At 39.5% G+C, this 26,692-nt stretch overlaps 1 protein-coding gene across 4 annotated transcripts in view; it reads right to left on the minus strand.

Annotated features, from left to right (window-relative positions):
- Positions 1–26,692, minus strand: part of STARD13 (StAR related lipid transfer domain containing 13) — a 324,501-nt gene that overhangs the window by 212,089 nt on the left and 85,720 nt on the right. The window lies entirely within an intron of this gene.

The following is a 26,692-nucleotide window of genomic DNA, read 5'->3' on the forward strand; positions in this document are numbered from 1 at the left end:
CCATGGGCTTTTGTGGTGTTTTGAATCTTATTTACCATGTGGTTCTTGACGTTAGTAAGTATAACCCTTTAAAATTCAGGTTCATGGAGGCACTGAGCTTTGGTAATAAAATGGAAATAATTACCATGATGTATAATTTATCTTTTAAAGATTACATAAAGATTACATTTATTTTTACATGGTTTATAAGGTTCTTCACACTCTGCCTTCAGCCCTTCTCTCCAACCTGTCTCTTACTTCAGGCATCCTCCAGACACACGTGCTATCTCTTATCTGTGGTTCTCCCATCAGAAATATGCCTTTAGACCTTCTCTGCCAAAGAGCTTCCAATCATCCATCAAAACACAGAAATGACTACTCTTTTGTAAAGTTTTCCCAGTCACCTGGTTACAAAGCATTGGATTTTAATAATAAGCAACATAGAATACCAGCAGTCTTGGTTTTGGTTGGTAAATTAAAAAATAATAAAATTAGTAATATAAAATTGACACTTTATAGTGTGACCATTGTGTGCCAGAAGCTGTCCCAGGATGGGTTTTTCATTACCTCTAGTCTTCACGGCACTGTTGTATGATTGGTGTTATAATCTCAATTTTATAGATGAGGGAAAATAAAGTCCAGAGACTTAAGTAGTCACTTGCATAAGGTCACACAGCAAGCAGGTGATATTGCTGGGAGCTAAACTCAAGTGTGTCTGACTCCAAAGCTTGTGCTCTTTCCGATATATTGGTGATGCCTCTGAATTGGATCTCAAATTATATGCATCAATAATGTTATTGGACATACTACAGCACCTATGTGGGACTTATGTATTGCCTTCACTTCTTTACCTTCCTCTCTATCTCCAGCAACCCACTCCTTCAGGTTTTGGTTCCCACCACCCCAGCACAACCTCATTTCTCAATGACCTGCATCTTGCCAGTTCAATGATAATTTCTCGGTCCTTATCTTCACCGACATCTCAGAAGTTTTTGATACTTTTAGTCACACCCTCCTTCCTGAAATTCTTTCTTCACTCGGCTTCTGAGATATCATGCTCTCCTGGTTTAGTGTCACCTCAGTTTATCATAGGGTTCTTACCCTACCGACCTTTGAGGCTATAGTGCCTCAGGGCTAGTTCCTTGCCTTCCTCTTTTCTGCTCATAAATATATATCCAAGAAAATTGAAAACATATGTTCACACAAAAATATATACATGAATGCTCACAGAAGCATTATGCATAGTAGCCCCAAAGTGGAGACAACCCACAGGTCCATCAACTGATGAAAAGATAAACAAAATGTGGTATATCCATACAATATTATGCAGTCATAAAAAGGAATAAAGCACTAATACCTGCTATAGCGTGGATGAACCTTGAAAACATTATGTTAAGTAAAAGAAGCCAGACACAAAGACAACTATTATTTGATTCCATTTATATGAAATATCCAGAATAGTCAAATTCATAGAGAGAGAAAGTAGCTTCACTGTTGCCAAGGGCTGGGAGAAGGGAGAAACAGGTGTGACTACAAATAGGCATTTTGGGGTGATGAAAATGTTCCAGAATTAGATAGTGATGATGGTTGTACAACTTTGTGAATACATTAAAAACCACTGAAGTATATACTTTATAAGGGTGACTATTATGTGAGTTATATCTCAATTAAAATTCTTTCAAAGAATGTGATTTTAACAATAATTAAATTATCTCCTGTGAAGACAGAAAGTCAGCACAATGGAAAGGGCATTGAATCAGGGGACTTGGGTACCTACCACATTTCTGCTACCAAGATCACTCCGACGGTGAGTCAATCACTTAACTTCCCTGGTCTTTAGTGAGAACTGGTAAAATAAGGAGCTGGACTCATAGATGATCTCTAAAGTCTCCTTCAGTGCCACAGCTCACTGTTGGTAAGTCTACACAAAAACTTAGAATTTGTACAAAAATACAACAGAGATAAGATACATACTTGTATGCTCCCTATTATACTTCCAGGATAGATGAGGCCCTACAGCCTGAGGGGTGAGAGCACACTTTTGGAGAAACCAGGTGTCCAAGCTGAAAGCCCTGCCTGGTGGCTTGCTAACTGCCTGACCTTAGACAAGTTATTTCACCTCACTCCACCTCAGTTTCCTCCTCTGTAAAATTGGGTAACTGTAGTGTCTACTACTATAAATGTTAAATGAGCTTATATTTTAGAGATTAGTAATCAAGGAGCCTACTAATAGATGTTTAAAACAAAACAAGGTGATGACAGCTTTTGGCTACTTCTAAGAGCAACTGTTGAATATCTAGACTGTAGCAAGCCATGTAGTTAGTGATTTTTTTCCCCAAATGTTCTAGAGGTACTTATTTTACACGAGAAAATAGAGTTGGCTCTGCTGAGTGACTTGGGCCAGGATCTCTTACTCTAGGGCTCTTTTTTTCCCCTCACAGAAGCCACCCACTAGGATTCCAGGGTCTCGCCTGTGCTGGGATCAGGGCAGTACAGGTTTCTTGGAGCGGTGTGTGTAGCTATTAGCGAACTAGCACGAGAAAATGGCATTCTTCTGAACATGACCCTAATGTGTCAGGTCCTCCTCCCAGCTCTCCTCAGATGACTTTTTCAGAACCTGGAAATTCCCAAAGTATACTCATACTACATATTCTATGTATGTTTCTCCAGATCACATTTCTACCCACAGTTTTTTTTTTAAGATCAAAAGATTGACTTTCTATGTATACTATTCTAAATGGAAAACTGGACTAGCAAACTTTCAGTCAAAGATGTCACACCCTCCATCATTTAGGTGAGTGAGCACACATACATTCTTCCGTTAGAAACACATTGTTAAAGGTCAGTCACGGACTAGTTGTATTTCTAATTCTGGGTGTATGGAATAATCTAGATTTTTAAGGACATTTAAAAGTTACACAGTCGGGGCTTCCCTGGTGGCACAGTGGTTAAGAATCTGCCTGCCAATGCAAGGGACACGGGTTTGAGCCCTGGCCCGGGAAGATCCCACATGCTGCGGAGCAACTAAGCCGATGCACAACTACTAAGCCTTAACTCTAGAGCCCGCAAGCCACAACTACTGAGCCCACGTGCCCCAACTACTGAAGCCTGCGTGCCTAGAGCCCGTGCTCCGCAACAAGAGAAGCCACGACAATGAGAAGCCTGCGCACCACAACGAAGAGTAGCCATCACTCGCCGTGACTAGAGAAAGCCTACGCACAGCAACGAAGACCAAACACAGCCAAAAATAAATAAGTAAATAAATAAATAAATTTAAAAGTTACACATTCAGCTTTGTGGGGATCATTAAATATTGTGTTTTTAAAATAATATTTAATGTATTTAATCTGCTGGAAATAACATTTCATTGTTCAAAACTGACTGAATTATTTCTAGGCAGGCTTGGTCCATCCTCTGTGCTTTTGTAGACAGCAATCTGTGCATGTAACAACCCTGATTTCTATGATCTCTATTCATGAATAATGCTAATGAATAATAAAAGCCGACACTTTAAGCACTTACCCTGCACCATCACCATTCTCTTACATACGTTACCTTATTTAATACCACACAACAAAATGATGATCAGCCCTATTTTATAGATGAGAAAACTGAGTTGGAGTGGTGAAGTATCTTGCCTCGAGCCACACAACTGGGAGATGGTAGCAGCAGACACAGAATCAGGGCTCCCCTCCTTCCTGGACCTCACCACAGGCACTTACCTCCCTCTCCAGCCAAGCCAAATTAATCTCTTTTCAGAGGCCTTTCTACAAATGATCTCTGCTGATCGGAATTTGCTTTCTTCCTTCTTCTTTCAGTATTTATAAACTCAGTTGGTAGAACATTCATTGGTAATTTTTGGTAATTTTTGTGATTTAAAAAAAAATTTTGTGATTTTTAAAGTATCATCAAAGGTATTTCATGCATCAGGTTACATTTTTATTTATTTACGAAGAAGAGACTGTTCTCTCTCTTTTTTATTCTACTGTGACCTATGAGCAAAAGAATGTTCTCAATAAAGTAGGTGGTCAGCAGATCCCATCAATTCACCACTCATTAATCACAGTGTTGCAATTAGCACGTGAGCAACTGCCTCACAAATATTCTATCTCATTTAGAAATCGACTTCATTTACCAACTTCGTATCACTACTCATCAGTGTATCTAATATCCTCAGTTACGTAACTTTTCAAATCTGATGATGACAATCAACAAGAATGGCTTATATTTCTTCATAATGTACACAATGTACAAATAAACAGCCACAAGTCTTAGTGACAGGAGTCTTCAAATTAGTAACAGGAGTCTTCAAAACAATGCAATCAATAAAATCTTGTCCGACAGGTGGAAAGAGCCCAGCATCTGTGGTTTATGCTGTTCTCTGCATAGTTGGCTGAGAAGTTAAACCACCAGAAGTGCATTAGAAAATGTATCCCATATTCTCATTTCCTAATAAATGAACCAGAAATTATATTTTGCAACTTGGAAAGGCATGTTTTCTTCAAATAAAACTTGAACACTTAGATCTGCTCATAAAAATGCAGAGCACCTTAAAATATGCTGGAGTTTCGGGAACGACCTAACAGCTGCTGCACATACAGATGTGACGTGAACACTGCAGAAACGTTATTTGGGTACACACGAGTTGATTTATTTTCCTCTTTCTAAACCAGGTCTTCCAGAAGTTAGAAATAAAAGACTGCCATACTTAAAACCTAAATCAGTACATGCCATGATAATGTTAGATAGTTCACATTTCTACTAATTTGAACTGATATTCCAGTTTCCAAAAGATCTACAAGGCCACCGTAGATATTAAATGAAGTTTGCCATGCCATTATGAACAAGCAGTAGTATGATTTTCTTATGAGACACAAAAAACAAATGCTTTTTTTTTTTTTTTTAGAAACAGAGGTGGAGACAGAGACAGGTAAGAACTGTAACAGAATAAAAGAATAAATCTGAAGTCCCAATATTTTTTCTTTCAGCCAGAAAATGAGTAGCACCAAGCAGAGCCACCGTGGTACATATACAGAATAAAATGTAAAGAGGCTCTCCCAGGAATGTGTAATGCTGTGTTAACAATGCCCACCAGTTTGTCCCCTACTGTGTCTCCAACCACACCAGTTGCCTTCCAGTCCCTGTTCTGACCCAAGTGCTTTCCTGATTCTGAGCCTTCACATATGCTGTTCCCACTGCCTTAAATGCTTTTAAAAACCTTTCTGCTAAGAAATTTATACTATACTCTAGAACTTAGCTCAAATGCTGTTCCTCAAGGAAGCATTCTCCAACCCTCCAGATGCTGTCAGCCCCCTTGCTACACTCCTATAGTGCCCTTCTTTCTACACAGCACTTTCCACAATTGTAATTAAACAATTAAATGTGCTGTTTGTTGTATAGATAAAGTCAATCTATCCTTAGATGCCAAGTTTTAGGCGACTCGTTTTTCAGCTGTATCCACAATGCCCAGCAAAGTGCCCCGCCCCCCACAAAAGAGCGCTCGGTATATTAATACTCATACTTTCACCTCAAAGCACTATCTCCGATCTCCTGCTTTCCCATTTTCCTATACGTTCAACTTGATACTCTGGCCTTCAATTAAGTTAGGGCCAAGGAACAATGGGTTTTGGCAAAAAATGTGGCCAGAGAGGTACCTCACGCTCATGAAAAGACTACTGGACCCCACAAAATGCCTCTGGTAAGAAACACCCCCTTCCCTTGCTCCTTGGAGCAGTCTGATTTCTATTCTAATGTTATTCCCTTTTGGTCTGGTTTCACACTCTCTACTGAGAAAAAAAGTAATGATGGATCTTCTTGCATTCCTCTTGGGAATTTCATAATACTATTTCCACAGCTGACGACCACTTGGACTTCAGTGGGGAGGGAAATTTTTTTTTAAAGTGCAATATTTCACAACAGCTGAAATAATTTTCTGCCAAAGCCTGTTCTAAATTCAAAGTGTGTCTCCTCTGTATGTACAAGGCAGCCAAAGGTCTAGAGATATAATGTGACATATGAATTTAGCACTTTAATATGCAAAAACAGAACAGATATTTTTATATACTACTAATGATAATAACTGCTATTGACTCTAAAGTAAGCAAATCTAAATTTGTTTTCAAGTTAAGCGTGTTACTTGAGAATATTCGAAAACATTTGCTAAAGGGGTGTGAACAGTGCAGACTCTCATCAAAATCCATCTGTCTGAATCTATTAACTGGCATTTCCCCAGCTGGGGCATTCCTGCATAACAAAAGCTCCTTATGCTGAGGGTAAGGGCTGATACCTAACTTAGACACTGCATTTATTTTATCCAGAATTAAAAGTTCTAAATTAATTTTGTCAATGTGGGTCTTTATGACCCAGCTATATCAAACACAAATCCAAAAGTTCATGTTGAATAGAGAATTCAAGTTCAAGCTTCAAAGTCAAGGTATTCATCAGGACTGTTTTTTCTATTAAAAAAAAAAAAATCCTCCACAACTTGTTCACAAAAACATCTCGAAAATGCTCATGTAAATTCTTCAGGGAGGGGCATGTAGTGTTTCATCACCTTCCTATCCCCTACTGACCTGACTGCTATTTTTCACTCTGTGTTAATGAATAGATATTATATGTGATTTTTCAAATGTGTATGTTTTCAAGGGATTAAGACATTTGGATTACCTAAATTAAAAAAAAAAAAACAAACAGAAACAAACAAAAAAAGCCCCTCCATTTCCATCATCTAAAAAGGTTAAAGGTTATATGTGTCTTTTGAGTACACTGAAGGTAGTAATAAATACTTGCAGATTGATGATCATATATTGATCTTCTATACCTATGTCAAGTTTATCCCTAAAACCTTCCCTTCTGAAAAAAGGAGCTGCTTTTCTAGGCTCTGCAGTAAATGCCATTCCTACTGGCCCTGGCTGGGTCTGTTTCACTGCCACTAATTTTTTTCTTCCTTGTATATCAAAAGTGTATCTCATACATTTTTTCTCTCTCTTTTTAGTAAGTGAACTGAAAGGATTCTGAGCCTAACATCAAAAAAGTTTGCCATTAGTTTGTTTGAGTATCATAAGCTACTTGTCATTCTCTGAAAACATCATGGGTACAACTGTGCTTTCAGGGCAACCAGCAGTACTTCCTACTGATGCTGAATCGTGAAGGTTCAACTTAATTCTTATCTCTAGCCTTCATCCAACCCTAAAAAGGCTGAAATATCAGACCTCAGTAGCTCCAGAAGAGTACAGGATGAAGGCCTTTCCCAGACACTCTGCTTGCTGTCATCAAGCAACAGCTCTGCCCACAGACACCTCTTGATTATGCTATACATAGAGAGGAAAGAAAATGAATAAAGAAAATTCAAAATTAATAAAAAACCTTGATATGACCTCGAATCTCTTTCTTCACAAAGCCTTTTTATGTGAGATACTTTAAAGAATTTTAATTTTAATCCCCTTCTCTTACCCACCCTGGTATGAGCTGGATTAAGCTATCCAAATGTTACTTGCCAGAAGGACAGGAAAAGAAGGGGGGAAAAGAGCCAAAAAATGAATACACTGCCTCCTGAATTGTCCAACACATAACCCATGAAACCTAGAAATTCATTATCAGTCCTATGAAGTCTAACATCATCTCTGTTACTGACAGCACAAAAGTAAAGCTGGAAGAATACATAATTCATTAACTTATGAGAAGTGCAAAGGAGATTTATCCCCAACTTCCCCTCCTCCAAAAACATAAGCACTACATCTCGATGGAGTTAAATATAAGAGCTTCCTTTCAGAACAACTGTAAAAATCACAGGATGTATAAAATCATTTTGGTAGGTAAAAAGAATAAACAGGAAATCCCCTGCATCCCCACCTGGCATTAGTCTAGCTGCTCCTTATGCTGGAGGAGTCCTGAAGAGATCAAACCATAGCTTCTGTGGGAACTTTCTTCACTCAAGCACCACTTTTGTACACTAAAGTTTTACAGAGGCCATCAAGGTAAGAGATTAAATTTGAAATGAAATTTCATTTTGGTGTATTTCAATCAAGTAATGTAAACCACACATAGTAAGTAAGTAGTACGCTATGAACTGAGCTCTTATTTTAAACTATTGTTTTTGGTTTTCTTCCTGTATTCAGGCATTTAGGGAAAGGAAAGGAAACCATATTTAGAGCATCTGCTATGTGATAAAATGGTGTTTTCAAAGTGTGTCCCACAGACCTAGAGCTTCACAATTCTCTGCAAAGCATCTTAAAAATGCAGGTTCCTAGATCTTCATCTGCTCAACCTGACTTTCTCACCACTGGATCCCAGATTATGTATATTGAAAAAGCCCGTCAGGTGATTTCTTCTGTACTAAACTTGAGAATTAATTAAATGACTCTGTCTAAATGCATTCACATAGGTTATCTTATTTAGTAATTTAAGAAAGTATATACAAAGCAGAAATAGACCTGCAGATATTGAAAGTAGACTTATGGTTACCAAAGGGAGGGGAGGGATAAATTAGGAGTTTGAGATTAACATATACATACTACTATATATAAAATAGCTAACCAACAAGGACCTACTATACGGCACAGGAAACAATACTCAGTATTTTGTAATAACCTATATGGGAAAAGAATCTGAAAAAGAATACACACACACATACACACACATATATATATAACTGAATCACTTTGCTATACACCTGAAACTAACACGACATTGCAAATCAAATATACTTCAATAAAATTAAAAAAAATTTTTTTAAGAATTATTGCACCTCAGTTCTAGGAGCCCATTAACACTCAAGTATTGATGTTTGTAATTTAACTTGTATCTTTATTCTCCATCTAAGCAGAAATAACGGTGCTTCTCTTCCACCATGAATGCTTCCTGGTTGAGCACAGGAGCCTTAAGGAAGACAGCCCAACTGTGAGACTCTGCTTAACTCCTAAGCCTTTATCAACTTTAGTTGTATCATATGAAAAATGAGTATAATATTAACTTTCTAGGCCTGTGTTAAGTATTAAATACAATAACTTGTGTGCCTGGTACTTTGTTAATACTCTAAAAGTTGTAGCTATTATAATTTCCCTTGAACAACATGGTGCATTTAAGAAATAATTGTATATTTATCCACAAATAGTGTTTCCATCTTAGAATACCACATAAGATATGTGACTATACACATCCTTTCGATCTGAATTTTTGTTCTGTAGAGCTGACATAAAAATCATTCTTTTATCAATTCACAGGTCTGATGTGATGATCCACATACATGGAAGTACTCTGTAAACTCTTAAATGCTGAATAAATGTATTTTTATTGTATTCAAGTATATGCAGTAGCAATTTAAGCTTATAAAGAGTTGCCTGATACTGATCTTCAGGGAATTTACTTTAATGAATACTTGACTAAGATTTAAATTAATGCAACAACTTGGTGTATACAATTACTGCTTCTCGAGGTTGTTTCTCTTGAGTAAGCCATTTCCTCCATGGTCTTTAATTCATTATAATGAATATGACCATCTCTTTTTACATTAAAAGTACAAAGAAAAATTTCAATCCAGCAGCTTTCCCTGCAGTTGTTTCAATCCATTTAGGAAGTGGAAGCTTACTTTGTGCTAAACTCTGTAGGAGTGAATCTGGTTTGTCTTTCATTCAGAGAGTTTTCACCAATAGGGACATATGTGATGATTGCACATAACTAAGTATAATACAAAGCAGATGAAAAAAAAAATTCTAAGAATGGCCCGAAGTACTGCTGATGCTCTAAGGAGAGACTTTGTTTCTAGAGAGAGATTTAGAAAAGCTTTAGAGAGGTGAAATTTCACCTGATAGATCTGGTTAAACAGCATATTCTAGGCAATTAGAGCATAGAGGTGAAGAGTAGTTTAATTTGGTGAGAAGGTACATTGCCTGGGGAAGTAGAGGGGAACAAAAAAAAAAAAAAAAGATATGTGACTATAAAGCAATGTTATCATTTAAAAATACCTATCATAGTCATGTATCTGCTGTCTCCATGAAAGGAATTCTCTTGCGAGATCACATTTATTTTAAAAAATGCTGGCTGGCCGGCTTAAAATATTTTCAAAGTGCTCTTTTGAGTATACTTTAGAAGAATGTAGCTATTATCTTTGAGTGCTTTGTATAACCAACATGTTATCTTTATAATCAACGTGTTAGTTTTACAGCTATAAATAAATAATTAAGAGTTTAAAAGGGGGAAATCTGGGCTTTCAAATACAAATTGTTAGTGCCAATTTTGGGCACTTTGAAAATGGACTTGCTCTTTAAAAAATCGTTAAGTCTTTCATGGTCAAATCCGGTGAAGAAATGGTGACTGATTTTCTTTGGGGACCCAAAATCGAAATCAGACCAAAAAAAGAATGAGACTCGTTTTTTTGGTGTGGTTCATAAGTGGCAATTCCCAAGAAGAGCTTCCAGCACTGTTGGGATAAGGGGGTAGGCCACCAATGACAATATCATTTGGATGTAAATATTTCCATGTATTTTTCAAAATGTCTTATTTTAGTTTAATCATGCTTAAAGCCTCACATAGTTGTTTATTTTTCACATTCTATCTCTCCACAGGCTTTCTTGAATTAATATATATAACTTAGTCTATAGAAGTTGTTTTTCCTACTGTAAAGAATTCTATCTATGGTTTTAAGATTAAGCAGAAGCCAAGTATAGTGGTGAGAGAGGATGTGATGTGAAGTACAGTTCTCCCTAAACCAATATGTACAGAAGTTTGAGGGCTCTTGGAGAGATCACCTAGTTCTAATCTTTGTTTCAGAATACTCCTTAGCTTTGTGAACCCAGGCCAAGAATCACATACATTTTAGAGTTTAAGTGTCTTCATTATAAAATGAGGATGTTAATAACACTGACCCTGAAGGTCATTAGGGTGAAATAAAATAGTGCATGTGAACTGCTGATTAGCACAATCTCTGGCACATAGTACGGACTCAGTCAATGCAGCTGTTGCCCGTTTTGCTAGGAACTCCGTAGTGGGGAGCAATGGTTTCAACCAGACCACTCTGGCTGAAATTTCTTAATCATTTTGAAAGGTTGACCAAGAAAGGATAAGATGAACAGGGTTAAGGGATAGATGGGAGTTTTCTCTAACCGTCTCAACAATCTCCCTAAATTGAGCTCACAACTGCCTTAAGTCATAAGTACATTATTGATATTTCCCGCATTCCAAATAGGGAACTCGGGTCACAGTAAGATTTCTAAGAGTGCCAGTAAGTTATCAGTGGAGGTAGGAATCAAATTCAGCATTGTTTTCAGTTGGGTTCTCCAACAGTTCACTGCCTTTCATATGCAGATGATTTGTTATGCAATAATTTAATTCAATGCTTTTCATAAAGAATGCCACAGAAGGCCTGCTTCATGTGTGTTACTTTGTTGTTGCCCTGGTGACATCTGAGGAGCCCTCAGGCGACCACAGATATCTGAGGATTCCAGATAACAACTCCATGTGAACAAAAAGGGTGAGTGTTCCAACAATGCAGCTGTTCAATGGAGATTCTCAAGTTGTGCATCATGAATTAGTACTTTTCTTCTGGCTTTTTTTCCTCCTTGCCTCTAGTCAGCATGTTAGATAAATAAATCCAGTTTTCCATGATGAGAGGCTGAGCTTATGCATAATCAAAGAACTCAACTATTTTTCATGAAATTTTATAAAACCTTTTCAACCATTGACCAAAAACCATTCTATATATATATATATATATATATATATATACACACACACACACACACACACACACAAAAGTCAGAGAATTATAAGGTTTTTTAATAAGAATCACTAATAGTTGGAATTTCCTTGAAAGAAAAGATTTTATCTTATTCATTTTTGTGTCCCCAGTACCTGGTACTGCGGTTTTGCATAACATAGGTCATCAATAAATGCTTACAAATGAGTAAACACAGCCTTTGAGATCCGTTTCAGATCTATTTTCAAGAGGGTTCTTTTTAAAGTAACTGTGGCCCAAAAGCTCTGTGAAAAATAGATCAAGAACTCACATTAGTTCCATTGTGGAAATTATAGACTATCAAGTCTCTGTAATATACCACATGTACTTCGGACACTCATTTTAACTTTAAACTTGCAAATCCAGGCAACTGCACCAAGACTTGGAGTGAAGAAGCCCCAAGAAGTGAGGCTGGCAACTGGGAATTCACAGGAGCTCCTGTAGGCTCTGCTAATTTAACAGAAGTCATCTTTAAAAGCCACAGAAGACCTCAGGTTCTTTGCAATACCCATGCAAGAAAAGAGGCTCTAACCATTTTTCTTTAAAGTTGTAGAGCAAGATAACTTAGAAAAGATGGATATAAAAATAAATAAGGGCTTGTGATGCTTATACCAAATGCTGATGGAGAAAGTAAAATGGATTCACATAATCATAAAGTCCTAGAACGAGAAAATAATTTACAGGCTATCTGATATAGCCCTGGAAGTCATGCATGAGATCCACAAGCTTGTCATCTGGCCTCTGCCCACCCTCCAGTCTTTCCTTCACCAGCTCTCGTTCCTGACGCAAGGTCCCAGCAACACTGAATAATCACTCATGCTACCTCATGCCTCTGTTTCTTTGCACGTGCTTGTTCCTCCCCTTCCTTAGAGTGTAATTTCTCTCCTTTAAGGCCCAACTCAGGGGTCATCTCCTCTGTGAAGCAAGACCAAGTTCATCACTCCATCCTCTGATCAATACCACTGCACTTGTCCGTAACTCCTTGGGGGTAAGACTTAGTATATTTTTCATGTTTTTATTCTCAGTGCACAGCATAGCAGAGTATCTGGAATATGACATTTATTAAATAAATGTTTTGAATGAAAAAATGAATGAATCTAGCTAATTCCTCTCCATTTGCATAAAAAAACTGAAAGCCAGAGGTTTTTCTTTCCTTCCTCTTAATTAAGCAGTGGGCCCTTATGTAACTAGCAACTAAGTATTTGTTTTATAACTGAGATGTGAACTAAATCTGTTACTTCAAGGAGGCCTCTAAAAAGTCTTTCTGGGGAATTCCCCGGCTGTCCAGTGGTTACGACTCAGCATTTTCACTGCCATGGGCCCGGGTTCTATCCCTGGTCGGGGAACTAAGATCCTGAAAGCAGTGCTGCGCAGCCAAAAAAAAGTCTTTCTGTTTCCACTGTTGGCCTTCATTGTCTTTTCTTTCCAACGTTTACATCATAAACCAGTTAACTGTTCACAGCAAATCATACCCAAGATCATATCAGGACTCCTTCTCAGGCCAGAAGGCTGCAGAGGCCCAGGCTGTCTGTCGACCCCTTGCTGCCACTCTTCTACTCACTCACTGTGCTCCAAGCCCCGCACCCTCCTGGCCTTTCCCCAAACACATGCACATGCTCCTGCTTCAGGACTGATCCACATCGTATTCCTTCTGCCTAAACACTCTTCCCTCCAGATCTCTGACTGTCTCTGCTCCAAGTGCCACCTCCCCAGAGAGACCTTCTCTGACCACTGGATCCAAACCAGCACTCCCTTTCATTCTCCAGCTCCTTCACATCTTCTTTTTCTTCCTAATGTGCTATTTATAACACTTACATCTTAGGCATTTGTTTATTATTATCTGTCTTCCCCACTTAAACGGAAGCCCAGTGAGGGTGCTGATTTTGTCTGTTTTGTTCACCACTGAATCCCCAATAGCTGGGACAGTATTTGCCATAGTGGATACTAAATAAATATTTGTTGAATAAGTTGAGTGAATGAAAACTTGGAGTCTCTGTAGAAAAAAAGAAAAAGCTATATGATTTGGGGAATTTTTCCTGAACACCCATTTCCTCTAGTGCTGATTTTTTTATTTTTATTTATTTATTTTTTGCGGTACGCAGGCCTCTCACTGTTGCGGCCTCTCCCGTTGCGGAGCACAGGCTCCAGACGCGCAGGCCCAGCAGCCCTGGCTCACGGGCCCAGCCTCTCCGTGGCATGTGGGATCCTCCCGGACCGGAGCACGAACCCGTGTCCCCTGCATCGGCAGGCGGACTTTCAACCACTGCGCCACCAGGGAAGCCTTATGATTTTTATTAATGGCCAAAAGGGAACATTTCCATCTTAAATAAATGAAAAATTAATACTTAAATTTCAACTATGATTTCTTCATTTTCCCCAACCTAACATGTGACAACAACAGCAGTGTTCCATTCCTTTAGCTGTAAAATGAAAATCCCCAGGTGCACCTTGGAAGGAGGCTGGAGGTCAGGGAAAGTCTATGTTGCTCAAACCCGCAAAGCTGACAGGTGTGCCAAACACATAGGGGTGGTATCACGGTAGGGCAGGCAGAGTTTGAGGCCATCAGAGGTGAACTCAGCACTTAGGAGGGGGCAATCAGATTCCTGTAATGTCCTTCAGTTATTGAGGCAGTGAGTCAGGCTGCCAACAAACACTTATAAAACATATCTTATGGGAAAGGCTTTGCTCTTGAAGTTAAGTAAGGCACCATAATTCCCCTCAAGAAGTTTATATTCTAGACTAATTTCAGAAATGGGCATTTTGCTTATAAAAGGGTGGTCACTGGGCTTCCCTGGTGGCACAGTGGTTAAGAATCTGCCTGCCAATGCAGGGAACATGGGTTCGAGCCCTGGTCCGGGAAGATCCCACATGCCGTGGAGCAACTAAGCCCGTGCGCCACAACTACTGAGCCTGCGCTCTAGAGCCCATGAACCACAACTACTGAGCCCGCATGCCACAACTACTGAAGCCCACGCACCTAGAGCCTGTGCTCCGCAACAAGAGAAGCCACCGCAGTGAGAAGCCTGCACACCGCAATGAAGAAGAGTAGCCCCCACTCACCACAACTAGAGAAGGCCCGCGCACAGCAACAAAGACCTAACACAGCCAAAAATAAATAAATTGAATTTTTTAAAAAAAGGGTGGTCACATATGAATTCACCTGCAATCCCAAAAGTCACTTGGTGTGACTTGGAGTTGGAGTCTAATCTCAAGTTTACGGCTAATGAGATGACCTGGAACAGGTTAACTGAATCTCTCTGAGGTTCAATCAGCTCTTGTGAAATGAATGACTTGGACAAGACAACCTACAAGGCTTCCATATTCTCTAACATTTCATGGTTTTTTTGAGCTAAATGAAAGAAGAGAATGTTGGCTGGAATTTCCTAGTAATATTAAAGAGTTTGAGTAAGTAAGTATCATCTCTACCAATATCAGTCCACCTTTTTGAAGCTTGCTAGGAAATGATTCACAAAAGAAGTAAGAAAAGGCATTCATTCTTTTATTTCTTCAACAACTAGGTTATTTTGCCATGTGGATTTACAGTAAGAGGTAAAAGATTTTCCTTAATGTCAGACAAAGTTTCTCTATTACAGCACAAAAGAACTCTTGCTGGTGAGACAGGAACCAGACTGAAACACTCAGTAGAGTGACTGGAAAGGCAGGAACTTAAAGCTGAATGAAACTCTGCACTTTACTAGCTGTGTTGGCCTCAGCCAAGTTCTTTCACTTACCCCATCTTTAAAATGGGGATGATAACCATGACCTCAGCGTGTTAATGTGGTGGTTCATAGGACGAGAAGGGGAGAAGCACTGAATCGGGGCCTGGCACACAGCAGACACTCACGGTCCTCCCACCCTCTCGCCCACCAAGGGGCACTCAGCTACGGAAGGGGGAGATAGTGGCCAGGTGGGAAGGACTTGAGCCAGTCCTTGAAAATGGGTTGGATCTAGGTGGGCAGAAGGGAGATAAAAGGATTAGGACTGGAAGACATATGCGTGGCTCAAGGCATGGAGTCTGAAATAGCTGTGGGCGTTTAGAGCGAGCCACTTCCAGTCACTGGTGGGAGGACAGTGCCAGGCAGCCTGTAAACACACAACAACAACAACAACCACCTAGGAGCCTTGTTAAAAAATGCATACTGGGTTTCCCTGGTGGCGCAGTGGTTGAGAGTCCGCCTGCCGATACAGGGGACACGGGTTCGTGCCCCGGTCCGGGAGGATCCCACGTGCCGTGGAGCGGCTAGGCCCGTGAGCCATGGCTGCTGAGCCTGCACGGCCGGAGCCTGTGCTCCGCAACGGGAGGGGCCACAACAGTGAGAGGCCCGCGTACCGCAAAAAAAAAAAAAAAAAAAAAAGCATACTACACCCCCTCCCACCCCACCCTCCACACATGCATACACACACGTACACATTGCACCCCAGGGATGATTTTGACCCCTTGGATCTCGGGAGAAGTATTTTTAAAAAGCTTTTCTGGTGGTTCTGATGGTCAGTCAGGTTTGGGAGCCTTTAGGTTTAGTTAACAGCGACTGACTGATCTTACAGAGCAGAGCTCACGCTGGGCAGCAGGAAAGTGAGCAGAAGGGCAAGCACTGGGGTAGGAGCCTGGATTCAAATATCCCCCTGGCCCTCTCTGGCCATGGGACCTTGGATAGTCACACCGTTTTTCTTATCCTCATTTGTCTTATAATGTAGTAGAGATCATAGCACCCACCGTGACTACCTTAAAGGACTTTTGTGAGAACCTACTGATTTTAAACCACCGTCACAAACCTTAGTGGAAAAACACTTAACTGTAAAGTGTTACACAAATATTCAGGATCATCATTAATCGTTATCATTATTCTCATGGGGACCCTGGGATGCCAGAATGCCACAGTCAACTCCCATCTATTATACCCTGTTTTAACCTTGAGGCAACATTGGGGCAGGGCTGTGGAAATGGTTCCATATTGTCGCTACCCAGGAACAGTTACCCCTCCCTAAGTGCTAGACTATGATTAGGGTTTGGGTCCTGGAGTCATCCAAGATCTCACAAATCTCACAATGATCTGTAGATGATTCAAAATGTGCCACTCTCATAAATCTACATAACAACAAGGAGTAGTTACGTAATTTCTCCAAGCCTTGGATTTCTTCATGCGTAAAGTGGGGACAGTATCAGTACCCAGGGCCACACTGTACGATTGTGTAGGTTGTGCCGGGGGACCATGGAGGTTGAAATCCAGCCCAGGGAACACTCACCTAGCCACACGCCCATGGGACTGTGTTTTCTCAGAGGAGGCATTGTTTTCTAACAGTCTTCTTTTTTTTTGCTTTTTTAATTTTTTAAACATCTTTATTGGAGTATAATTGCTTTACAATGTAGTTCATGGCCCCGAGTGGAAGCCTTTTTCTTAATCACAGCAAGCTGCTGTGTGTGCTAACAGGGACCCTGAGAGTACTTGCCCTGAAGCCTGGGCATCAAATGAAAAAACACATGAAGCCTTAGCACAATGCCTGGCATAAAATAGGGTCTGATTCAGGGTAGCTGAATCTGCCTACTCTTTTACTATTCAGAACTACACAAACACATTCTTGTTTGAAGTAGCTTAAGAGAAAATGAAAATGCACACACTCTTCTTTTTATTCAATTGCCCAAATACTCTGCATTAAATAATGAACCTAACTTTCAAACAAAGGAAGATGTCTTCTTTTTTTTACATCATTAAATGGGGAGTTCTATGTCTAGCTTCTGATAGCAAAGGAGGATTTAACCTATGAAACATTATGAGACTAGACTCGGTCAGCTTCAATGTTCCTCACAGAGACAGATGGACATCATGACAAAATAAAATTCGCCAATATGTGCTGGAAATCCCTGGTGATAAATCACAGGCTTTATTACTGCCTCTCCTAATTTCCTTTTCTTAGTAAGTAGTCCTAGGTGAAATCTACACAGGAAATAGCCTTAATGGTTTTAAAAGCAGTGGTTTAATGAATAATCTATTACGGATATTGTAAATAAATTTTAAATTAAGAAACAGATTAACTAAGAAGTTTTCAAAAACAAGCTTTGGATCTGAAAATCTAGCATACCAAGAGTGTGTAATTTGTCCCAATCTCCTATTATACCTAAGCAATGCAATACCTTTAAAAAACTAATTAAAATACTTGCTTCGGTATATGTGATAACTAAAATATAATCATTATAACTCTGTAAACACCAGGGGTGATGTTATTGCCTTATTTCATAATGATGCTGTCAAAATCAATAAACAATAAAAGAAAACCACCACACTTTCCTTCTTGGGAGATCACCTTCCCCAAGAGCAAGTTGCACAGAGTATACGGATTATAGATTGTAGATGCTGAAGGGAAAGCTTGCAGGTCCCTTCCAGATCTAATATCCTGTGATTTTACAAGTCACTTTTATCTTACTTAAATAACACCAAATCACCAATGACAGTGATCTCACCAATAATGCAGGATTAGCTACCTCATTTGCCAGGCCCAGTATAAAATGAAAATGTGGGCCCTCCATTCAACAATTATTAATAATTTCAAGATTGTAACAGTAGAGCATTTAAACTAAGTATGGGGCCTCTCTGAGCATGGGGACTTGCCTGCGTGGGGTGCAGGGACTGTTGAGATTCTACTGGTATCTGCAGGCCCTGGACTCCTAGCTTTCCCCCCTCCTTGTTCCTTCTCCAATTCTGGCAGATGTAGTTCCAACATCAGAAAGTACCAGTTAAGTTGCTGCTGTTGATGGGGGCTAGGTAACCAAAGCAGTATGGGGAATGACACTGGCAGGCATCCTGGGGTGTCCTTCTGGGCTTCCGCCCTTTCCTTGTCTATCAAAACATCTGATGAAATCCAGACAGAAAAGGAACTAAAATACTTAGAGCATTAAGTTTCCTTTAGACGCACATTCTAGTTTTATAGACTCATTGATTTTTAAAATTAAACAGGGCCTTAGAGATAATCTAGTCCAACTTCTCTCATTTTAATTTGGTGTCCATCAAATTCCAGTTAGGCCAAGGACATGGGAATGATTTCTTGGTTGCATAGCTCTAAAGCTGATAGTAATTTTGATGAACAAACCATAATTGATGATCTTTCAGAAAAATGTTAGTATAATAGTATGATGAATGATTCATGCTATAACACTAATGGATTTGCACAAGATGCTGCCAACCACGTTAGCAACATATGTACTATTTTATTTTGTTTTTAAATTCGATTCAAAGCAAAGAGAGTGAGGCTAATGTCTTAGCTCTTGGAAATCTCTGAACATGGGATCTAGAATGGGTCCACAAGATATGGGAACAAGGCAGATGAATCCAGGTATGAAGCGAGTGGCTGGTTTAAGGCTAGAGCAAAAAGCATCTCCTTTATCAGAAAATGTCTGTTCTCCACAGAGAATACATCTATGTATCTATATATCTATATCTACATCTATATACATATGTATTTTAAAAAAATGAACCCTTATACGTTGTTAATTAGGGGTCAGACACTATGCTAAATGCTTTGAAAATATTAACTCATTTAATTCTCATGACAACCCTATAAGTTCTATGCTTATCCTCCTTTTTAAGATGGGGAAATTTAGGAACATCAAGATTATTTATCTTGCCCAAGGACCCACTGTGTAAGAGGTGGAGGTAGGATGCAAACCCATCCTACCTCCACCTCTTGCTCCAGTAGCTGCTCTTAACCACTAGGGCATGATGCATGCCAGTAATCTTCCACCATGCCCAAACACCACTCACCCTGCCCTCCACTGCATTGTATGCAACAAAAGTAAAACAACATGCATTTAAGACACTTGGAGATCTATGCTCCCAGCACTGTAGCCATAGCTGTGCCAAATAATTATATCAACGTTATGGCTGAACTGATGCTAATTTCACAGATGTGAGTTACCATTACACAGCTGTGATTTTATGCAAATGATGATGCCTCAAACAGCTTCAGTCACTTTTCCACCACCACCACCACAGTGCTTCTCTACAGGGTTAAGAGCAATTTTCCACTTGTCATTGTTGCTTTGATTTAGATTTAAGAACTAGAAATCAAATGCTTACCCTAAAGCCTCTCTTCTTTCTTTCCAAAAAGAATAAAACAGCCTATGAGACAATGGTTGAAATATGTAAAAGCTTTTTTTTCTCTTACTTTCTTTTTTTTGGGGGAGAGGGGGTACGTGGGCCTCTCACTGCTGTGGCCTCTCCCGTTGTGGAGCACAGGCTCCAGACATGCAGGCTCAGCGGCCATGGCCCACAAGCCCAGCCGCTCCACGGCATGTGGGATCTTCCCGGACCGGGGCACGAACCTGGGTCCCGTGCATCACCAGCCAGACTCTAAACCACTGCACCACCAGGGAAGCCCTCTCTTACTTTCATTCTAACAATTGCTCCTCTTTTATGGCTATTGTTTATGAAGTCTTTTCTTGGGACTAAAATAAAGATATAATTTATTTCCAAGACCATGGGGACAATTCCTCTTGGCTAGGAAAGGTGTGATCAATCATTGCTTTTCAAGAGTTCTGCAATGAATGCAACTCATTGTCGGCCAAAGAAAGGAAGCCATCTTTGCAATGTCATTGTGACAACCCAGACTTTCTCATGCAGCAGTAGATTAGTTTAACTTATTCTGTCACACCTTCCAGATATTCATATATTTGTACTTTTAGGATATTATTCTAATGGTAAACATTAAATTTCAATGGAAAACACGTTCAAAGATCCTTCAAGAAACCTGGACATGTTTCTACTTTATCCAGATGGAGAGAGGATAAGAAGCATATAAGACTTTCCAATTAAAGTCATTGATAGTAAATGTATCAATTTTCATGAGGTCGAACAACAATTATCTCTAGAGTTCACTTAATTTCATGCATAGGAAGGAGAAAGAAGTATTCAACAAACACAGTATGTCATGATGAAATACAGATTAAAATATGCCCTACTACACAAAATAACAGAACCATTAGGTTCTGAAATTTTTACTCTAGATAAAAATGTTACTAAGGAAATATTCTGCCTGAGAACATAAGATAGCTTGACACAGCAGATTTGCAAATATAATACTGTGTAGTCATGGTGCATTCTATACTGTCCTTTAGCACTTTCTGGAAGCCTGCTCTATTTCTGGTTAAATAGATGAGTTAAGGGATTTGAGCAGCATAATAAAATTTGTGTGCTTGGCCAGGATAAAACCACAGTCCTGAATTAATATCCTGCACTACAGTCCCAACATGCTTTGACAAGGATGCTATTTCATGGCTCAATAAATACTTATTGACTAACTACAAACATGACAAAAATGTTTGCCCTTCAACTCGACTGCCTTAGGACTAAACACTCGAGGATTCTGAAAAAAAGCCCAGGAACATTGCAACAGTTCTCAAACCACGTTTGTTTTCATTTGGCAATATCCCTAAACTTGCAAAAGGGTAGAATAGAAATATACTGGTGGATAAACCCCCAGAAAACTACAAGGTCTCTAAGCACATTTTTCTTTATAAGTTGTTTTGTTCAACGTAAGATTGAAAAAGCGCACACACACACACACACAAAGAATATATATTAATTTCATAGACATGCTCCACGTCTAAATGATCAGGTTGGTGACTGATCCAAAGCTGTATTAAGTGGTCTTAAGGGATTTCAGCCAACTGGCAGGGCTCCTGTATCCTATTCAGAGCACCCACCCACAAATAATGAACATGGTCCTCTCTTTGCTCCAACTTTAGGAGAAAATGTGTTACTTCCAAGGTTTGGGCAGCATATTGCAGATGGGTTAGGCCATGTTTAAGTTATCTTCCTTACAAACACAAAAACTTAAGATGCGGTTACCTATTTTTCTCTGAGAAATTTCCCTTCCATCAACTTTATTATGGACAGACCATAATTGGTAAAGGTCAACAAATGGATGCAATATTGGAAAATTCTATATAGTACAGAAACTTTCTTACAAGCTAAACTTTGATTAGCCTACTCCCAGATACCACAACACTGGAGAAGTCACCTTTCCAAGATAAAGTTCTTACCCCATTACATGTGTGGTCAACAAGTCACGGTAACCATAGATGTATTCCTGCTAAGATTATTTTTATCTAATTAACTATATTTTAATTTTTATGGGGCAACCCTAAGAAGTCTTTCCTTTAAATGTTATTTTTACTTTGCAATATCATTTTTAAATTTAAAATGTATATTTTATTAGTGTGATATACTTTTATGATTATTTTTTATTCATCAAAAGTTCTGGGACCAAGTAGATCGGTCACAAAAGATTATTTGATATATCACTACTATTATTCAGCTATAAGAATGCTGAGTTTAGGAACAGTGCTGCTATTTTTCTTATTCCCCAGAAATTTAGCACATGTATATGTATATACAGTTCATGTCCCAATATTGTGTTCTAAATAAAGGATGCCCTAGGACTTGGTCCTTGGCCCCTCCTCTTATATTCTCTTCTAAGTAACCCATCCAGTCCTAAGGCTTTACTCTATAGTAGTCATATGCCAATAACTCTCAGATTTCTATCTTTGGCTTTGACTTTTCTCCCAAAACTTTACTCGTACAACCAGCTCTTTGACTTTTACTTTGGATGTCTAATAGGCATCTTTGGCTTAATTTGGCCAAAGAAGAACTCGCTCTTCATCTGGCTTATGCAAAAAAAGGTCCTTTTGCACTGCAAAATGCAAATATTCCACCTGTCCCCAACTCAGCCCATGGCTCTACAAACCTAGGAGCCCTTGATCCCTCTCCCTCACCTCCAACAAAAAATGTCAGCATTGTTGTCTCTACTTCCAAGACATATTCCAAATCTGTCCCATTCTCTCCATTTTCATCATTATCAGCCTAGTCCGTGTCACTGTTTCTCTCTTACCTGGACCACTCCAGTAGTAACTTATTCAGGTCCTGTCCTTCCTCTGTTTAAAATCCTTTGCTACTTATCACATGTAGAACCAAATCCAAACTTCTTGCCCTGGCAACAAGGCCCAACCTAATCTTATAACCTGACTCTACCCATACCTCTGACCTGATCTCTTACCATCTACTTGTACCACCTTTTTTCATTATGCTCCAGGCACACCATTTTTTGTTTGTTTGTTTGTTTGTTTTCCCTTCTCTTTTCTGTCCCTGTAAAATATCAAGCTCATTCCAACCTCACTTAAGTAAAACTTTTCTTAGGGACTTAGACTATGATCTCGTACTAGACACAGACTGCTGCAAGTTATCATATGGTAGTTAACATAAGTCAGTGATTCTGAACCCAGACTGTACACTGGAACCAGTATTAAAAAAAATACTGATCCCCAGGCCCCATGTGAACCAAATCAGAGTCTCTGGGGGGCAGTAAGGACATTCATATTTCCAAAAGGCTCCAGGTGGCCCTGTGGGTAGCTAAGGCTGAGAGGAACCCTGGTACATATGATGTGTTCTCTTTCTCTGATTTTCACTGTATATTTACCTGACTTAGATTTTCTTTTTTGTTACTGTTAATATAAATCACATCTCAATGTATTCCCTTTTCAAGAGATGTTTAAAAAGAAAAAACTGACAGAGTAGGATGGCCTGTTCTTTACAGTAAAGTGATAATAAAAAGGAAGAACATTGATATAAAACAAATGAAAAGGATCAGCTGGTATCATCCTGTACTTTTTGCTACCATGGAACACATTTAGATTTTAATAAGGAACTTTTTTATGGCCCATGTTCTATTCTTGATCCCGCTCTGCATTTAAGTCCCAATCTCATGTTTACATCACATCACAGGATGCTACTGTTGACTTTGAGGATGAATAAACCTGTTTTAACATGACAAGAAGTCACTGAAATTTGGTGGAATTAGCATTTCTAACAAAACTCAAACTTTTCAGTGTTTTAGGTTAGTTTGTTTTTGGCAGCAATATAACTTCCTGTGTCTAAGAGAAATGATTTAAAATAAGACTATGAAAGAGATCAAAAGATTTGGCCATCAACTAGTTCACAAGCTACCTAAATATTGTTATGTGAGTATAAAGGAATCATACATATGGATTACATTTCCATTAAAACAGAGTACGGTTTTAAAATGAAGGAGCAGGGCTTCCCTGGTGGCGCAGTGGTTGGGAGCCCGCCTGCCGATGCGGGGGACGTGGGTTCGTGCCCCGGTCCGGGAGGATCCCACATGCTGCGGAGCGGCTGGGCCCGTGGGCCATGGCCGCTGAGCCTGCACGTCCAAAGCCTGTGCTCGGCAACGGGAGAGGCCACAACAGTGAGAGGCCCGCATCCCGCCAAAAAAAAAAAAAAAAAGGAAGGAGCAGAAAGCTTTAGAAAACTCATTTGGATTTTTTCAGGCCTTAACTTTTTTTTTAAAAAATAAGTTTATTTATTTATTTATTTTTGGCTGCATTGGGTCTTTGTTGCTACACGCGGGCTTCCTCTAGTTGTGGCAAGCGGGGGCTACTCTTCGTTGCGGTGCGCAGGCTTCTCATTGCAGTGGCTTCTCTTGTTGCGGAGTACGGGCTCTAGGTGCGTGGGCTTCAGTAGTTGTGGCACATGGGCTCAGTAGTTGTGGCTCACGGGCTCTAGAGCACAGGCTTAGTAGTTGTGGCGCACAGGTTTAGTTGCTCCACGGCATGTGGGTTCTTCCTGGACCAGCGCTCGAACCCGTGTCCCCTGCATTGGGGGGTGGATTCTTAACCACTGAGCCACCAGGGAAGCCCCAGACCTAAACTTTTGAGAAGTAGTTCAAGCTGCTTACAAAGACTAAAAGCTAAAGGGTATGCTTCTGCCTAGAGAATTTAATGATGCTATAAAAGTTAAGAATTGTCACCAGTGGTGGCTGATTAGGGAACTGAAGAGGCCAAAAGAACCTGTCATTCACCCACCTTGAAGAAACCTGCATTTACGCTTTATGACAACAACTCTTTCTTGCAGCCCTTGGCTTCTTGCAGCGATGGTAATGGGCAGAGCACACCACATGAGAGCCCCAATAAGGTAGATGTATGGCTGTTTGTTTGTTTTAACTCTCTATAAGCCCATACACTACCCAGCCCAATAGGATGACTGGGAGACAAGCTATTTTTGGTGCATAGGGTTATCCTTGTCACTGCAGGAGGAAAGAGCAATTTTTCCGATTAATTTTGTTGTTCTTTTTAAAACTAATTGCAAACGACAGAGAGACTTAGAGAAAGGATTTGAGGTCAATGTGTCTCTCCATAAGAGCCATGGAGAAGGCAGCATGGTATAACACAAAATAGGCACAGATGACCTTCGACTTCTGACAACCTGAATTAGAACACTTCTTTGAACACTAACTAACTTTGTCATCTTGGGAATAAACAACAATTACCACCATTATTTCAATGATCAATATTGAGATGACGGGTGAGAAAAACTCTTGCTGACTCTTATGAGGATTAGAGTCTTAGGTAATTAAGAAGTAAGTACATGTTGGCAAAAACGCCACAATCCGATGAAAGTCTGGCAGCTACTACAGAATTGGAAAGCCCAAGAGGAGCTCCCAGTATCAGTCTTTCTTTAACCAATAACCCCCTTTTATAATTTTGTAATGAAATGAACATATCTGAACATCATTCACACCTCATCCTTCTATCGGTTTCACTATTTGTGCCGTTGTGATGCGTGTGAAGAAATAGTTTTCCAGTTATGTATAATCCCCTCCTTCCCAAATACAGTCCCACAGCACAGAAATCCACAAGCTTCACTATGTTTAAAACAGCTCTACTTCTTCTTGTCTTTTTGTCCCATTGACAAGACGGGCTTTCACGAAGAGAAGTAACAGTGAGTTAGAATAAGGATTTCCTGCCTCAGGATGTTAAAAAGCAAAAGGACGCATCAAATACCTTCAGAATGCTCTAGACAACAAACACAAGTTTGTTATAAAGCACTTCGAATACCGTTCTACTGACTAAGTGTAATAAGAAGAAAATTTTAGGGAAATTAAAGAAGTCCCAGCACAAAACTTTTACCTGATAGAAAAAAGCTGAAAAAAAAAAAAAGCCAATAGCCTCACATCATCTCTTGGCGGGCAGGCAGAGTCTCTCTGGGGTACATTCATACAGTTGGTTATGATGATATTGTGAACTAAACCATATAAATAAAACTTTTACAAATGAAGAACACTTTCACCTAGAATTGATGCCAACATTAATAACTTAAGTATTTCAGTGTCTCATGGCCAAAGTTCCATATTTTAGCTACCTTTGCAAGAAAACCCAATAAAATCAATTTGCATCTAAAAGCTCCTTCATGGAGTTGGCTTGGTTTTGTGGCAAGCATCCCAGCTTGCTTAGAGAAGCAGAGGTTGAAGTCTGCTTTACAGAGGATTGTTTGGTCCCAGTTGAATAACCTGCTGGCATCCACTGTTAGCAGAGTGGTAAGCAGATTATGGGTAAGCAGATATTAATATTCTGATTAAACATTTTAAAACCTCATACCACTATTTTAAAAAATAATTACACTACTCTGGGAGAACTCTTATACTTACCATTCTGAAGCCACTTTTAGCCTGAATTTCTATATATCCATGATCTTAAAAATCTCTACCTATCACTTATTTCTCAGAATCAAAACTTTTTCTCTCCACCGCCCTAACTAAACTGCAAAGTCTAAAATTCATGTGAATAAATGACTTCCCTGGAAAATCTTAACGGTTTTAAGTCTTTACATTATACTCTTGTCCTTCCCAGATGTCCTTTTGAAAAAGACAGGGCTGCAGTCATCTTTGGCCTCAGCTTCTATAAAAACCCAGCACAGCTTTGGCAGCCCTCTTGGAAAGACTTCTTGTTTCCTGAGGATCCACTGATTTAACAAACTTAACAAACTTAATAACAGAAGCTATGAAAGAGGCATTTGCAGTAAGCATTCTGAAGTTATGAAGCAACACATGTTTACTAGAGCACAAAAACTTCTATAACACCATCCATCATGTAGATTATACAATTTAGCACGATAACAAGGAAAGTTATTAGTTGTTATT

This window comes from Mesoplodon bidens (genome assembly GCF_964165515.1).
Source record: "Mesoplodon bidens genome assembly, chromosome: 17".
Classification (NCBI taxonomy): domain Eukaryota; kingdom Metazoa; phylum Chordata; class Mammalia; order Artiodactyla; family Ziphiidae; genus Mesoplodon; species Mesoplodon bidens.